This window comes from Rhinoderma darwinii, assembly GCF_050947455.1.
Source record: "Rhinoderma darwinii isolate aRhiDar2 chromosome 5 unlocalized genomic scaffold, aRhiDar2.hap1 SUPER_5_unloc_26, whole genome shotgun sequence".
Classification (NCBI taxonomy): domain Eukaryota; kingdom Metazoa; phylum Chordata; class Amphibia; order Anura; family Rhinodermatidae; genus Rhinoderma; species Rhinoderma darwinii.
In genome coordinates, this window is record NW_027461783.1 from 19,652 (window position 1) to 34,113 (window position 14,462).

General features: G+C 47.8%; 10 non-coding genes across 10 annotated transcripts; all 10 read left to right on the forward strand.

Moving 5' to 3' along the window:
- Window positions 1-371: 371 nt before the first annotated feature.
- LOC142688611 (U2 spliceosomal RNA) lies at window positions 372-562 on the forward strand. The gene has a single exon (XR_012857679.1). It is a non-coding gene; the product is annotated as a U2 spliceosomal RNA (small nuclear RNA).
- Window positions 563-1,858: 1,296 nt separating this feature from the next.
- On the forward strand, window positions 1,859-2,049 carry LOC142688623 (U2 spliceosomal RNA). The gene has a single exon (XR_012857690.1). It is a non-coding gene; the product is annotated as a U2 spliceosomal RNA (small nuclear RNA).
- Window positions 2,050-3,325: 1,276 nt separating this feature from the next.
- Window positions 3,326-3,516, forward strand: LOC142688635 (U2 spliceosomal RNA). Its single transcript, XR_012857701.1, has one exon. It is a non-coding gene; the product is annotated as a U2 spliceosomal RNA (small nuclear RNA).
- A 1,308-nt stretch (window positions 3,517-4,824) lies between these two features.
- On the forward strand, window positions 4,825-5,015 carry LOC142688648 (U2 spliceosomal RNA). The gene has a single exon (XR_012857712.1). It is a non-coding gene; the product is annotated as a U2 spliceosomal RNA (small nuclear RNA).
- A 1,288-nt stretch (window positions 5,016-6,303) lies between these two features.
- On the forward strand, window positions 6,304-6,494 carry LOC142688660 (U2 spliceosomal RNA). Its single transcript, XR_012857723.1, has one exon. It is a non-coding gene; the product is annotated as a U2 spliceosomal RNA (small nuclear RNA).
- Window positions 6,495-7,774: 1,280 nt separating this feature from the next.
- Window positions 7,775-7,965, forward strand: LOC142688672 (U2 spliceosomal RNA). The gene has a single exon (XR_012857734.1). It is a non-coding gene; the product is annotated as a U2 spliceosomal RNA (small nuclear RNA).
- Window positions 7,966-9,249: 1,284 nt separating this feature from the next.
- LOC142688685 (U2 spliceosomal RNA) lies at window positions 9,250-9,440 on the forward strand. Its single transcript, XR_012857746.1, has one exon. It is a non-coding gene; the product is annotated as a U2 spliceosomal RNA (small nuclear RNA).
- A 1,272-nt stretch (window positions 9,441-10,712) lies between these two features.
- On the forward strand, window positions 10,713-10,903 carry LOC142688697 (U2 spliceosomal RNA). Its single transcript, XR_012857757.1, has one exon. It is a non-coding gene; the product is annotated as a U2 spliceosomal RNA (small nuclear RNA).
- Window positions 10,904-12,183: 1,280 nt separating this feature from the next.
- Window positions 12,184-12,374, forward strand: LOC142688709 (U2 spliceosomal RNA). The gene has a single exon (XR_012857768.1). It is a non-coding gene; the product is annotated as a U2 spliceosomal RNA (small nuclear RNA).
- Window positions 12,375-13,658: 1,284 nt separating this feature from the next.
- LOC142688721 (U2 spliceosomal RNA) lies at window positions 13,659-13,849 on the forward strand. The gene has a single exon (XR_012857779.1). It is a non-coding gene; the product is annotated as a U2 spliceosomal RNA (small nuclear RNA).
- The last annotated feature ends 613 nt before the right edge of the window (window positions 13,850-14,462 follow it).

A 14,462-nucleotide genomic window follows, 5' to 3' on the forward strand; every position in this document is an offset into this window, starting at 1 on the left:
TCAGTGCTGCTCAGCAGGCAGCACTGGACTGGACTGGATTACAGCTGATACAAGGTGTGAAGGAACAAGGGGTGGCTGTGGGCATGCACTTGCTGCCGCTGCCAGTGTTTATCTGCATGGCAGCAGGGCATTTGGGCGTTGCCAGGAAGGCGTTTTTATGTAGATTCCTCCTCTTTCAGCACTGCATTGTGGTGCAAGCAAAAGAAGCAAATCCTGTCTGGCTTCCTCTCCGGCCTTTATTCACCTCCCGTGTAGCTGTGAGTGTGTGAGCCTGCAGGGCCCCATGGAATTGCCTAGAAGTAGGCTGAATCGCTGCAAGGGCTGAACAGCAGTATCGGGCAGGCTCGGGCAACGCGCGGCCCGTTCGGGTTATCGCTTCTCGGCCTTTTGGCTAAGATCAAGTGTAGTATCTGTTCTTATCAGTTTAATATCTGATACGTCCCCTATCTGGGGACCATATATTAAATGGATTTTTAGAACAGGGAGATGGAAATAGAGCTTGCTCTGTCCACTCCACGCATTGACCTGGTATTGCAGTATTTCCAGGACCGGTGCACCCTTTCCTTATGTGTTGACTAAAAGCAGATTCCAAAAGTGTTTTTTGTCTTTGCTATTGTTTCTGTCTTTCTGAAGGGATCTCCCCTTTTAATCCCATTATTTCAACACCTGTTGGACAATGCATGAGTGATAATGAGCTCATTGATTAAATGCAATTAATGAATAGATTGCCACCTCTTGTTGTGTGTCGTCTGTGTTTCTGTGTTTCCGGCATTTCACATTGGAACACCTCATTCACCTTCCTTGTCTTCTCTCCGCCCTCCCTTTTAGGTAAGTTAAAGAGCTGCACCTGAGCCAGCCACTGATTGATTGATTGATTGATTGATTGATTGATTGATTGATTGATTGATTGATTGATTGATGCAGCACAACAGTCAAATAGTGGAGTGGAGTAGGGGAACAGCAAACAGCCAATAAAGCAGCCCGCCCGCTCGCCTGCCCGCCACAATGGACCTACCTGTGTACACTAGATGGATGTGATGGAATGTACTGTCGTCCCTACATTTCAAGAAGAAGTAAGAATTGCAGTTGCAACAAAGCCTTGCTTGCCTACAAAGAGAGCAGCAATTTGGATTTGTTACTATGTTACCTAGAAGAATAACAAACTGTGCAAGGATGGAGGTTGTAGGAGCAAGGAGAAGTTGTCTGTAAAGTTGGTGGATGCCTATTTTCCATTTTGCAGTCCCTTGTCTCCCTCTTGTGGCCTCCTGGAGGCAACTAGCTGTGCAAAAAAAAGACAGCCTGGCGGCCGGCTGTTGCAGTGTTGCCCTCTCAGGCAACACTGAGTGACTGACTGAGCCTCACCGTCTTATATAAAGTTCAGACGGAACTTTGCACGTGTCATAGTGGAGCCCTCAGGATTCCAGAGCCAGCTTTCTGACATCATAATGGGGCCTCAGAGATAAAAGCCTGGGCCCAGGCAGTGTTGGTCAGTGCTGCTCAGCAGGCAGCACTGGACTGGACTGGATTACAGCTGATACAAGGTGTGAAGGAACAAGGGGTGGCTGTGGGCATGCACTTGCTGCCGCTGCCAGTGTTTATCTGCATGGCAGCAGGGCATTTGGGCGTTGCCAGGAAGGCGTTTTTATGTAGATTCCTCCTCTTTCAGCACTGCATTGTGGTGCAAGCAAAAGAAGCAAATCCTGTCTGGCTTCCTCTCCGGCCTTTATTCACCTCCCGTGTAGCTGTGAGTGTGTGAGCCTGCAGGGCCCCATGGAATTGCCTAGAAGTAGGCTGAATCGCTGCAAGGGCTGAACAGCAGTATCGGGCAGGCTCGGGCAACGCGCGGCCCGTTCGGGTTATCGCTTCTCGGCCTTTTGGCTAAGATCAAGTGTAGTATCTGTTCTTATCAGTTTAATATCTGATACGTCCCCTATCTGGGGACCATATATTAAATGGATTTTTAGAACAGGGAGATGGAAATAGAGCTTGCTCTGTCCACTCCACGCATTGACCTGGTATTGCAGTATTTCCAGGACCGGTGCACCCTTTCCTTATGTGTTGACTAAAAGCAGATTCCAAAAGTGTTTTTTGTCTTTGCTATTGTTTCTGTCTTTCTGAAGGGATCTCCCCTTTTAATCCCATTATTTCAACACCTGTTGGACAATGCATGAGTGATAATGAGCTCATTGATTAAATGCAATTAATGAATAGATTGCCACCTCTTGTTGTGTGTCGTCTGTGTTTCTGTGTTTCCGGCATTTCACATTGGAACACCTCATTCACCTTCCTTGTCTTCTCTCCGCCCTCCCTTTTAGGTAAGTTAAAGAGCTGCACCTGAGCCAGCCACTGATTGATTGATTGATTGATTGATTGATTGATTGATTGATGCAGCACAACAGTCAAATAGTGGAGTGGAGTAGGGGAACAGCAAACAGCCAATAAAGCAGCCCGCCCGCTCGCCTGCCCGCCACAATGGACCTACCTGTGTACACTAGATGGATGTGATGGAATGTACTGTCGTCCCTACATTTCAAGAAGAAGTAAGAATTGCAGTTGCAACAAAGCCTTGCTTGCCTACAAAGAGAGCAGCAATTTGGATTTGTTACTATGTTACCTAGAAGAATAACAAACTGTGCAAGGATGGAGGTTGTAGGAGCAAGGAGAAGTTGTCTGTAAAGTTGGTGGATGCCTATTTTCCATTTTGCAGTCCCTTGTCTCCCTCTTGTGGCCTCCTGGAGGCAACTAGCTGTGCAAAAAAAAGACAGCCTGGCGGCCGGCTGTTGCAGTGTTGCCCTCTCAGGCAACACTGAGTGACTGACTGAGCCTCACCGTCTTATATAAAGTTCAGACGGAACTTTGCACGTGTCATAGTGGAGCCCTCAGGATTCCAGAGCCAGCTTTCTGACATCATAATGGGGCCTCAGAGATAAAAGCCTGGGCCCAGGCAGTGTTGGTCAGTGCTGCTCAGCAGGCAGCACTGGACTGGACTGGATTACAGCTGATACAAGGTGTGAAGGAACAAGGGGTGGCTGTGGGCATGCACTTGCTGCCGCTGCCAGTGTTTATCTGCATGGCAGCAGGGCATTTGGGCGTTGCCAGGAAGGCGTTTTTATGTAGATTCCTCCTCTTTCAGCACTGCATTGTGGTGCAAGCAAAAGAAGCAAATCCTGTCTGGCTTCCTCTCCGGCCTTTATTCACCTCCCGTGTAGCTGTGAGTGTGTGAGCCTGCAGGGCCCCATGGAATTGCCTAGAAGTAGGCTGAATCGCTGCAAGGGCTGAACAGCAGTATCGGGCAGGCTCGGGCAACGCGCGGCCCGTTCGGGTTATCGCTTCTCGGCCTTTTGGCTAAGATCAAGTGTAGTATCTGTTCTTATCAGTTTAATATCTGATACGTCCCCTATCTGGGGACCATATATTAAATGGATTTTTAGAACAGGGAGATGGAAATAGAGCTTGCTCTGTCCACTCCACGCATTGACCTGGTATTGCAGTATTTCCAGGACCGGTGCACCCTTTCCTTATGTGTTGACTAAAAGCAGATTCCAAAAGTGTTTTTTGTCTTTGCTATTGTTTCTGTCTTTCTGAAGGGATCTCCCCTTTTAATCCCATTATTTCAACACCTGTTGGACAATGCATGAGTGATAATGAGCTCATTGATTAAATGCAATTAATGAATAGATTGCCACCTCTTGTTGTGTGTCGTCTGTGTTTCTGTGTTTCCGGCATTTCACATTGGAACACCTCATTCACCTTCCTTGTCTTCTCTCCGCCCTCCCTTTTAGGTAAGTTAAAGAGCTGCACCTGAGCCAGCCACTGATTGATTGATTGATTGATTGATTGATTGATTGATTGATTGATTGATTGATTGATTGATTGATTGATTGATGCAGCACAACAGTCAAATAGTGGAGTGGAGTAGGGGAACAGCAAACAGCCAATAAAGCAGCCCGCCCGCTCGCCTGCCCGCCACAATGGACCTACCTGTGTACACTAGATGGATGTGATGGAATGTACTGTCGTCCCTACATTTCAAGAAGAAGTAAGAATTGCAGTTGCAACAAAGCCTTGCTTGCCTACAAAGAGAGCAGCAATTTGGATTTGTTACTATGTTACCTAGAAGAATAACAAACTGTGCAAGGATGGAGGTTGTAGGAGCAAGGAGAAGTTGTCTGTAAAGTTGGTGGATGCCTATTTTCCATTTTGCAGTCCCTTGTCTCCCTCTTGTGGCCTCCTGGAGGCAACTAGCTGTGCAAAAAAAAGACAGCCTGGCGGCCGGCTGTTGCAGTGTTGCCCTCTCAGGCAACACTGAGTGACTGACTGAGCCTCACCGTCTTATATAAAGTTCAGACGGAACTTTGCACGTGTCATAGTGGAGCCCTCAGGATTCCAGAGCCAGCTTTCTGACATCATAATGGGGCCTCAGAGATAAAAGCCTGGGCCCAGGCAGTGTTGGTCAGTGCTGCTCAGCAGGCAGCACTGGACTGGACTGGATTACAGCTGATACAAGGTGTGAAGGAACAAGGGGTGGCTGTGGGCATGCACTTGCTGCCGCTGCCAGTGTTTATCTGCATGGCAGCAGGGCATTTGGGCGTTGCCAGGAAGGCGTTTTTATGTAGATTCCTCCTCTTTCAGCACTGCATTGTGGTGCAAGCAAAAGAAGCAAATCCTGTCTGGCTTCCTCTCCGGCCTTTATTCACCTCCCGTGTAGCTGTGAGTGTGTGAGCCTGCAGGGCCCCATGGAATTGCCTAGAAGTAGGCTGAATCGCTGCAAGGGCTGAACAGCAGTATCGGGCAGGCTCGGGCAACGCGCGGCCCGTTCGGGTTATCGCTTCTCGGCCTTTTGGCTAAGATCAAGTGTAGTATCTGTTCTTATCAGTTTAATATCTGATACGTCCCCTATCTGGGGACCATATATTAAATGGATTTTTAGAACAGGGAGATGGAAATAGAGCTTGCTCTGTCCACTCCACGCATTGACCTGGTATTGCAGTATTTCCAGGACCGGTGCACCCTTTCCTTATGTGTTGACTAAAAGCAGATTCCAAAAGTGTTTTTTGTCTTTGCTATTGTTTCTGTCTTTCTGAAGGGATCTCCCCTTTTAATCCCATTATTTCAACACCTGTTGGACAATGCATGAGTGATAATGAGCTCATTGATTAAATGCAATTAATGAATAGATTGCCACCTCTTGTTGTGTGTCGTCTGTGTTTCTGTGTTTCCGGCATTTCACATTGGAACACCTCATTCACCTTCCTTGTCTTCTCTCCGCCCTCCCTTTTAGGTAAGTTAAAGAGCTGCACCTGAGCCAGCCACTGATTGATTGATTGATTGATTGATTGATTGATTGATTGATTGATTGATTGATGCAGCACAACAGTCAAATAGTGGAGTGGAGTAGGGGAACAGCAAACAGCCAATAAAGCAGCCCGCCCGCTCGCCTGCCCGCCACAATGGACCTACCTGTGTACACTAGATGGATGTGATGGAATGTACTGTCGTCCCTACATTTCAAGAAGAAGTAAGAATTGCAGTTGCAACAAAGCCTTGCTTGCCTACAAAGAGAGCAGCAATTTGGATTTGTTACTATGTTACCTAGAAGAATAACAAACTGTGCAAGGATGGAGGTTGTAGGAGCAAGGAGAAGTTGTCTGTAAAGTTGGTGGATGCCTATTTTCCATTTTGCAGTCCCTTGTCTCCCTCTTGTGGCCTCCTGGAGGCAACTAGCTGTGCAAAAAAAAGACAGCCTGGCGGCCGGCTGTTGCAGTGTTGCCCTCTCAGGCAACACTGAGTGACTGACTGAGCCTCACCGTCTTATATAAAGTTCAGACGGAACTTTGCACGTGTCATAGTGGAGCCCTCAGGATTCCAGAGCCAGCTTTCTGACATCATAATGGGGCCTCAGAGATAAAAGCCTGGGCCCAGGCAGTGTTGGTCAGTGCTGCTCAGCAGGCAGCACTGGACTGGACTGGATTACAGCTGATACAAGGTGTGAAGGAACAAGGGGTGGCTGTGGGCATGCACTTGCTGCCGCTGCCAGTGTTTATCTGCATGGCAGCAGGGCATTTGGGCGTTGCCAGGAAGGCGTTTTTATGTAGATTCCTCCTCTTTCAGCACTGCATTGTGGTGCAAGCAAAAGAAGCAAATCCTGTCTGGCTTCCTCTCCGGCCTTTATTCACCTCCCGTGTAGCTGTGAGTGTGTGAGCCTGCAGGGCCCCATGGAATTGCCTAGAAGTAGGCTGAATCGCTGCAAGGGCTGAACAGCAGTATCGGGCAGGCTCGGGCAACGCGCGGCCCGTTCGGGTTATCGCTTCTCGGCCTTTTGGCTAAGATCAAGTGTAGTATCTGTTCTTATCAGTTTAATATCTGATACGTCCCCTATCTGGGGACCATATATTAAATGGATTTTTAGAACAGGGAGATGGAAATAGAGCTTGCTCTGTCCACTCCACGCATTGACCTGGTATTGCAGTATTTCCAGGACCGGTGCACCCTTTCCTTATGTGTTGACTAAAAGCAGATTCCAAAAGTGTTTTTTGTCTTTGCTATTGTTTCTGTCTTTCTGAAGGGATCTCCCCTTTTAATCCCATTATTTCAACACCTGTTGGACAATGCATGAGTGATAATGAGCTCATTGATTAAATGCAATTAATGAATAGATTGCCACCTCTTGTTGTGTGTCGTCTGTGTTTCTGTGTTTCCGGCATTTCACATTGGAACACCTCATTCACCTTCCTTGTCTTCTCTCCGCCCTCCCTTTTAGGTAAGTTAAAGAGCTGCACCTGAGCCAGCCACTGATTGATTGATTGATTGATTGATTGATTGATTGATTGATTGATGCAGCACAACAGTCAAATAGTGGAGTGGAGTAGGGGAACAGCAAACAGCCAATAAAGCAGCCCGCCCGCTCGCCTGCCCGCCACAATGGACCTACCTGTGTACACTAGATGGATGTGATGGAATGTACTGTCGTCCCTACATTTCAAGAAGAAGTAAGAATTGCAGTTGCAACAAAGCCTTGCTTGCCTACAAAGAGAGCAGCAATTTGGATTTGTTACTATGTTACCTAGAAGAATAACAAACTGTGCAAGGATGGAGGTTGTAGGAGCAAGGAGAAGTTGTCTGTAAAGTTGGTGGATGCCTATTTTCCATTTTGCAGTCCCTTGTCTCCCTCTTGTGGCCTCCTGGAGGCAACTAGCTGTGCAAAAAAAAGACAGCCTGGCGGCCGGCTGTTGCAGTGTTGCCCTCTCAGGCAACACTGAGTGACTGACTGAGCCTCACCGTCTTATATAAAGTTCAGACGGAACTTTGCACGTGTCATAGTGGAGCCCTCAGGATTCCAGAGCCAGCTTTCTGACATCATAATGGGGCCTCAGAGATAAAAGCCTGGGCCCAGGCAGTGTTGGTCAGTGCTGCTCAGCAGGCAGCACTGGACTGGACTGGATTACAGCTGATACAAGGTGTGAAGGAACAAGGGGTGGCTGTGGGCATGCACTTGCTGCCGCTGCCAGTGTTTATCTGCATGGCAGCAGGGCATTTGGGCGTTGCCAGGAAGGCGTTTTTATGTAGATTCCTCCTCTTTCAGCACTGCATTGTGGTGCAAGCAAAAGAAGCAAATCCTGTCTGGCTTCCTCTCCGGCCTTTATTCACCTCCCGTGTAGCTGTGAGTGTGTGAGCCTGCAGGGCCCCATGGAATTGCCTAGAAGTAGGCTGAATCACTGCAAGGGCTGAACAGCAGTATCGGGCAGGCTCGGGCAACGCGCGGCCCGTTCGGGTTATCGCTTCTCGGCCTTTTGGCTAAGATCAAGTGTAGTATCTGTTCTTATCAGTTTAATATCTGATACGTCCCCTATCTGGGGACCATATATTAAATGGATTTTTAGAACAGGGAGATGGAAATAGAGCTTGCTCTGTCCACTCCACGCATTGACCTGGTATTGCAGTATTTCCAGGACCGGTGCACCCTTTCCTTATGTGTTGACTAAAAGCAGATTCCAAAAGTGTTTTTTGTCTTTGCTATTGTTTCTGTCTTTCTGAAGGGATCTCCCCTTTTAATCCCATTATTTCAACACCTGTTGGACAATGCATGAGTGATAATGAGCTCATTGATTAAATGCAATTAATGAATAGATTGCCACCTCTTGTTGTGTGTCGTCTGTGTTTCTGTGTTTCCGGCATTTCACATTGGAACACCTCATTCACCTTCCTTGTCTTCTCTCCGCCCTCCCTTTTAGGTAAGTTAAAGAGCTGCACCTGAGCCAGCCACTGATTGATTGATTGATTGATTGATTGATTGATTGATTGATTGATTGATGCAGCACAACAGTCAAATAGTGGAGTGGAGTAGGGGAACAGCAAACAGCCAATAAAGCAGCCCGCCCGCTCGCCTGCCCGCCACAATGGACCTACCTGTGTACACTAGATGGATGTGATGGAATGTACTATCGTCCCTACATTTCAAGAAGAAGTAAGAATTGCAGTTGCAACAAAGCCTTGCTTGCCTACAAAGAGAGCAGCAATTTGGATTTGTTACTATGTTACCTAGAAGAATAACAAACTGTGCAAGGATGGAGGTTGTAGGAGCAAGGAGAAGTTGTCTGTAAAGTTGGTGGATGCCTATTTTCCATTTTGCAGTCCCTTGTCTCCCTCTTGTGGCCTCCTGGAGGCAACTAGCTGTGCAAAAAAAAGACAGCCTGGCGGCCGGCTGTTGCAGTGTTGCCCTCTCAGGCAACACTGAGTGACTGACTGAGCCTCACCGTCTTATATAAAGTTCAGACGGAACTTTGCACGTGTCATAGTGGAGCCCTCAGGATTCCAGAGCCAGCTTTCTGACATCATAATGGGGCCTCAGAGATAAAAGCCTGGGCCCAGGCAGTGTTGGTCAGTGCTGCTCAGCAGGCAGCACTGGACTGGACTGGATTACAGCTGATACAAGGTGTGAAGGAACAAGGGGTGGCTGTGGGCATGCACTTGCTGCCGCTGCCAGTGTTTATCTGCATGGCAGCAGGGCATTTGGGCGTTGCCAGGAAGGCGTTTTTATGTAGATTCCTCCTCTTTCAGCACTGCATTGTGGTGCAAGCAAAAGAAGCAAATCCTGTCTGGCTTCCTCTCCGGCCTTTATTCACCTCCCATGTAGCTGTGAGTGTGTGAGCCTGCAGGGCCCCATGGAATTGCCTAGAAGTAGGCTGAATCGCTGCAAGGGCTGAACAGCAGTATCGGGCAGGCTCGGGCAACGCGCGGCCCGTTCGGGTTATCGCTTCTCGGCCTTTTGGCTAAGATCAAGTGTAGTATCTGTTCTTATCAGTTTAATATCTGATACGTCCCCTATCTGGGGACCATATATTAAATGGATTTTTAGAACAGGGAGATGGAAATAGAGCTTGCTCTGTCCACTCCACGCATTGACCTGGTATTGCAGTATTTCCAGGACCGGTGCACCCTTTCCTTATGTGTTGACTAAAAGCAGATTCCAAAAGTGTTTTTTGTCTTTGCTATTGTTTCTGTCTTTCTGAAGGGATCTCCCCTTTTAATCCCATTATTTCAACACCTGTTGGACAATGCATGAGTGATAATGAGCTCATTGATTAAATGCAATTAATGAATAGATTGCCACCTCTTGTTGTGTGTCGTCTGTGTTTCTGTGTTTCCGGCATTTCACATTGGAACACCTCATTCACCTTCCTTGTCTTCTCTCCGCCCTCCCTTTTAGGTAAGTTAAAGAGCTGCACCTGAGCCAGCCACTGATTGATTGATTGATTGATTGATTGATTGATTGATGCAGCACAACAGTCAAATAGTGGAGTGGAGTAGGGGAACAGCAAACAGCCAATAAAGCAGCCCGCCCGCTCGCCTGCCCGCCACAATGGACCTACCTGTGTACACTAGATGGATGTGATGGAATGTACTGTCGTCCCTACATTTCAAGAAGAAGTAAGAATTGCAGTTGCAACAAAGCCTTGCTTGCCTACAAAGAGAGCAGCAATTTGGATTTGTTACTATGTTACCTAGAAGAATAACAAACTGTGCAAGGATGGAGGTTGTAGGAGCAAGGAGAAGTTGTCTGTAAAGTTGGTGGATGCCTATTTTCCATTTTGCAGTCCCTTGTCTCCCTCTTGTGGCCTCCCGGAGGCAACTAGCTGTGCAAAAAAAAGACAGCCTGGCGGCCGGCTGTTGCAGTGTTGCCCTCTCAGGCAACACTGAGTGACTGACTGAGCCTCACCGTCTTATATAAAGTTCAGACGGAACTTTGCACGTGTCATAGTGGAGCCCTCAGGATTCCAGAGCCAGCTTTCTGACATCATAATGGGGCCTCAGAGATAAAAGCCTGGGCCCAGGCAGTGTTGGTCAGTGCTGCTCAGCAGGCAGCACTGGACTGGACTGGATTACAGCTGATACAAGGTGTGAAGGAACAAGGGGTGGCTGTGGGCATGCACTTGCTGCCGCTGCCAGTGTTTATCTGCATGGCAGCAGGGCATTTGGGCGTTGCCAGGAAGGCGTTTTTATGTCGATTCCTCCTCTTTCAGCACTGCATTGTGGTGCAAGCAAAAGAAGCAAATCCTGTCTGGCTTCCTCTCCGGCCTTTATTCACCTCCCGTGTAGCTGTGAGTGTGTGAGCCTGCAGGGCCCCATGGAATTGCCTAGAAGTAGGCTGAATCGCTGCAAGGGCTGAACAGCAGTATCGGGCAGGCTCGGGCAACGCGCGGCCCGTTCGGGTTATCGCTTCTCGGCCTTTTGGCTAAGATCAAGTGTAGTATCTGTTCTTATCAGTTTAATATCTGATACGTCCCCTATCTGGGGACCATATATTAAATGGATTTTTAGAACAGGGAGATGGAAATAGAGCTTGCTCTGTCCACTCCACGCATTGACCTGGTATTGCAGTATTTCCAGGACCGGTGCACCCTTTCCTTATGTGTTGACTAAAAGCAGATTCCAAAAGTGTTTTTTGTCTTTGCTATTGTTTCTGTCTTTCTGAAGGGATCTCCCCTTTTAATCCCATTATTTCAACACCTGTTGGACAATGCATGAGTGATAATGAGCTCATTGATTAAATGCAATTAATGAATAGATTGCCACCTCTTGTTGTGTGTCGTCTGTGTTTCTGTGTTTCCGGCATTTCACATTGGAACACCTCATTCACCTTCCTTGTCTTCTCTCCGCCCTCCCTTTTAGGTAAGTTAAAGAGCTGCACCTGAGCCAGCCACTGATTGATTGATTGATTGATTGATTGATTGATTGATTGATTGATGCAGCACAACAGTCAAATAGTGGAGTGGAGTAGGGGAACAGCAAACAGCCAATAAAGCAGCCCGCCCGCTCGCCTGCCCGCCACAATGGACCTACCTGTGTACACTAGATGGATGTGATGGAATGTACTGTCGTCCCTACATTTCAAGAAGAAGTAAGAATTGCAGTTGCAACAAAGCCTTGCTTGCCTACAAAGAGAGCAGCAATTTGGATTTGTTACTATGTTACCTAGAAGAATAACAAACTGTGCAAGGATGGAGGTTGTAGGAGCAAGGAGAAGTTGTCTGTAAAGTTGGTGGATGCCTATTTTCCATTTTGCAGTCCCTTGTCTCCCTCTTGTGGCCTCCTGGAGGCAACTAGCTGTGCAAAAAAAAGACAGCCTGGCGGCCGGCTGTTGCAGTGTTGCCCTCTCAGGCAACACTGAGTGACTGACTGAGCCTCACCGTCTTATATAAAGTTCAGACGGAACTTTGCACGTGTCATAGTGGAGCCCTCAGGATTCCAGAGCCAGCTTTCTGACATCATAATGGGGCCTCAGAGATAAAAGCCTGGGCCCAGGCAGTGTTGGTCAGTGCTGCTCAGCAGGCAGCACTGGACTGGACTGGATTACAGCTGATACAAGGTGTGAAGGAACAAGGGGTGGCTGTGGGCATGCACTTGCTGCCGCTGCCAGTGTTTATCTGCATGGCAGCAGGGCATTTGGGCGTTGCCAGGAAGGCGTTTTTATTTAGATTCCTCCTCTTTCAGCACTGCATTGTGGTGCAAGCAAAAGAAGCAAATCCTGTCTGGCTTCCTCTCCGGCCTTTATTCACCTCCCGTGTAGCTGTGAGTGTGTGAGCCTGCAGGGCCCCATGGAATTGCCTAGAAGTAGGCTGAATCGCTGCAAGGGCTGAACAGCAGTATCGGGCAGGCTCGGGCAACGCGCGGCCCGTTCGGGTTATCGCTTCTCGGCCTTTTGGCTAAGATCAAGTGTAGTATCTGTTCTTATCAGTTTAATATCTGATACGTCCCCTATCTGGGGACCATATATTAAATGGATTTTTAGAACAGGGAGATGGAAATAGAGCTTGCTCTGTCCACTCCACGCATTGACCTGGTATTGCAGTATTTCCAGGACCGGTGCACCCTTTCCTTATGTGTTGACTAAAAGCAGATTCCAAAAGTGTTTTTTGTCTTTGCTATTGTTTCTGTCTTTCTGAAGGGATCTCCCCTTTTAATCCCATTATTTCAACACCTGTTGGACAATGCATGAGTGATAATGAGCTCATTGATTAAATGCAATTAATGAATAGATTGCCACCTCTTGTTGTGTGTCGTCTGTGTTTCTGTGTTTCCGGCATTTCACATTGGAACACCTCATTCACCTTCCTTGTCTTCTCTCCGCCCTCCCTTTTAGGTAAGTTAAAGAGCTGCACCTGAGCCAGCCACTGATTGATTGATTGATTGATTGATTGATTGATTGATTGATTGATTGATGCAGCACAACAGTCAAATAGTGGAGTGGAGTAGGGGAACAGCAAACAGCCAATAAAGCAGCCCGCCCGCTCGCCTGCCCGCCACAATGGACCTACCTGTGTACACTAGATGGATGTGATGGAATGTACTGTCGTCCCTACATTTCAAGAAGAAGTAAGAATTGCAGTTGCAACAAAGCCTTGCTTGCCTACAAAGAGAGCAGCAATTTGGATTTGTTACTATGTTACCTAGAAGAATAACAAACTGTGCAAGGATGGAGGTTGTAGGAGCAAGGAGAAGTTGTCTGTAAAGTTGGTGGATGCCTATTTTCCATTTTGCAGTCCCTTGTCTCCCTCTTGTGGCCTCCTGGAGGCAACTAGCTGTGCAAAAAAAAGACAGCCTGGCGGCCGGCTGTTGCAGTGTTGCCCTCTCAGGCAACACTGAGTGACTGACTGAGCCTCACCGTCTTATATAAAGTTCAGACGGAACTTTGCACGTGTCATAGTGGAGCCCTCAGGATTCCAGAGCCAGCTTTCTGACATCATAATGGGGCCTCAGAGATAAAAGCCTGGGCCCAGGCAGTGTTGGTCAGTGCTGCTCAGCAGGCAGCACTGGACTGGACTGGATTACAGCTGATACAAGGTGTGAAGGAACAAGGGGTGGCTGTGGGCATGCACTTGCTGCCGCTGCCAGTGTGTATCTGCATGGCAGCAGGGCATTTGGGCGTTGCCAGGAAGGCGTTTTTATGTAGATTCCTCCTCTTTCAGCACTGCATTGTGGTGCAAGCAAAAGAAGCAAATCCTGTCTGGCTTCCTCTCCGGCCTTTATTCACCTCCCGTGTAGCTGTGAGTGTGTGAGCCTGCAGGGCCCCATGGAATTGCCTAGAAGTAGGCTGAATCGCTGCAAGGGCTGAACAGCAGTATCGGGCAGGCTCGGGCAACGCGCGGCCCGTTCGGGTTATCGCTTCTCGGCCTTTTGGCTAAGATCAAGTGTAGTATCTGTTCTTATCAGTTTAATATCTGATACGTCCCCTATCTGGGGACCATATATTAAATGGATTTTTAGAACAGGGAGATGGAAATAGAGCTTGCTCTGTCCACTCCACGCATTGACCTGGTATTGCAGTATTTCCAGGACCGGTGCACCCTTTCCTTATGTGTTGACTAAAAGCAGATTCCAAAAGTGTTTTTTGTCTTTGCTATTGTTTCTGTCTTTCTGAAGGGATCTCCCCTTTTAATCCCATTATTTCAACACCTGTTGGACAATGCATGAGTGATAATGAGCTCATTGATTAAATGCAATTAATGAATAGATTGCCACCTCTTGTTGTGTGTCGTCTGTGTTTCTGTGTTTCCGGCATTTCACATTGGAACACCTCATTCACCTTCCTTGTCTTCTCTCCGCCCTCCCTTTTAGGTAAGTTAAAGAGCTGCACCTGAGCCAGCCACTGATTGATTGATTGATTGATTGATTGATTGATTGATTGATTGATGCAGCACAACAGTCAAATAGTGGAGTGGAGTAGGGGAACAGCAAACAGCCAATAAAGCAGCCCGCCCGCTCGCCTGCCCGCCACAATGGACCTACCTGTGTACACTAGATGGATGTGATGGAATGTACTGTCGTCCCTACATTTCAAGAAGAAGTAAGAATTGCAGTTGCAACAAAGCCTTGCTTGCCTACAAAGAGAGCAGCAATTTGGATTTGTTACTATGTTACCTAGAAGAATAACAAACTGTGCAAGGATGGAGGTTGTAGGAGCA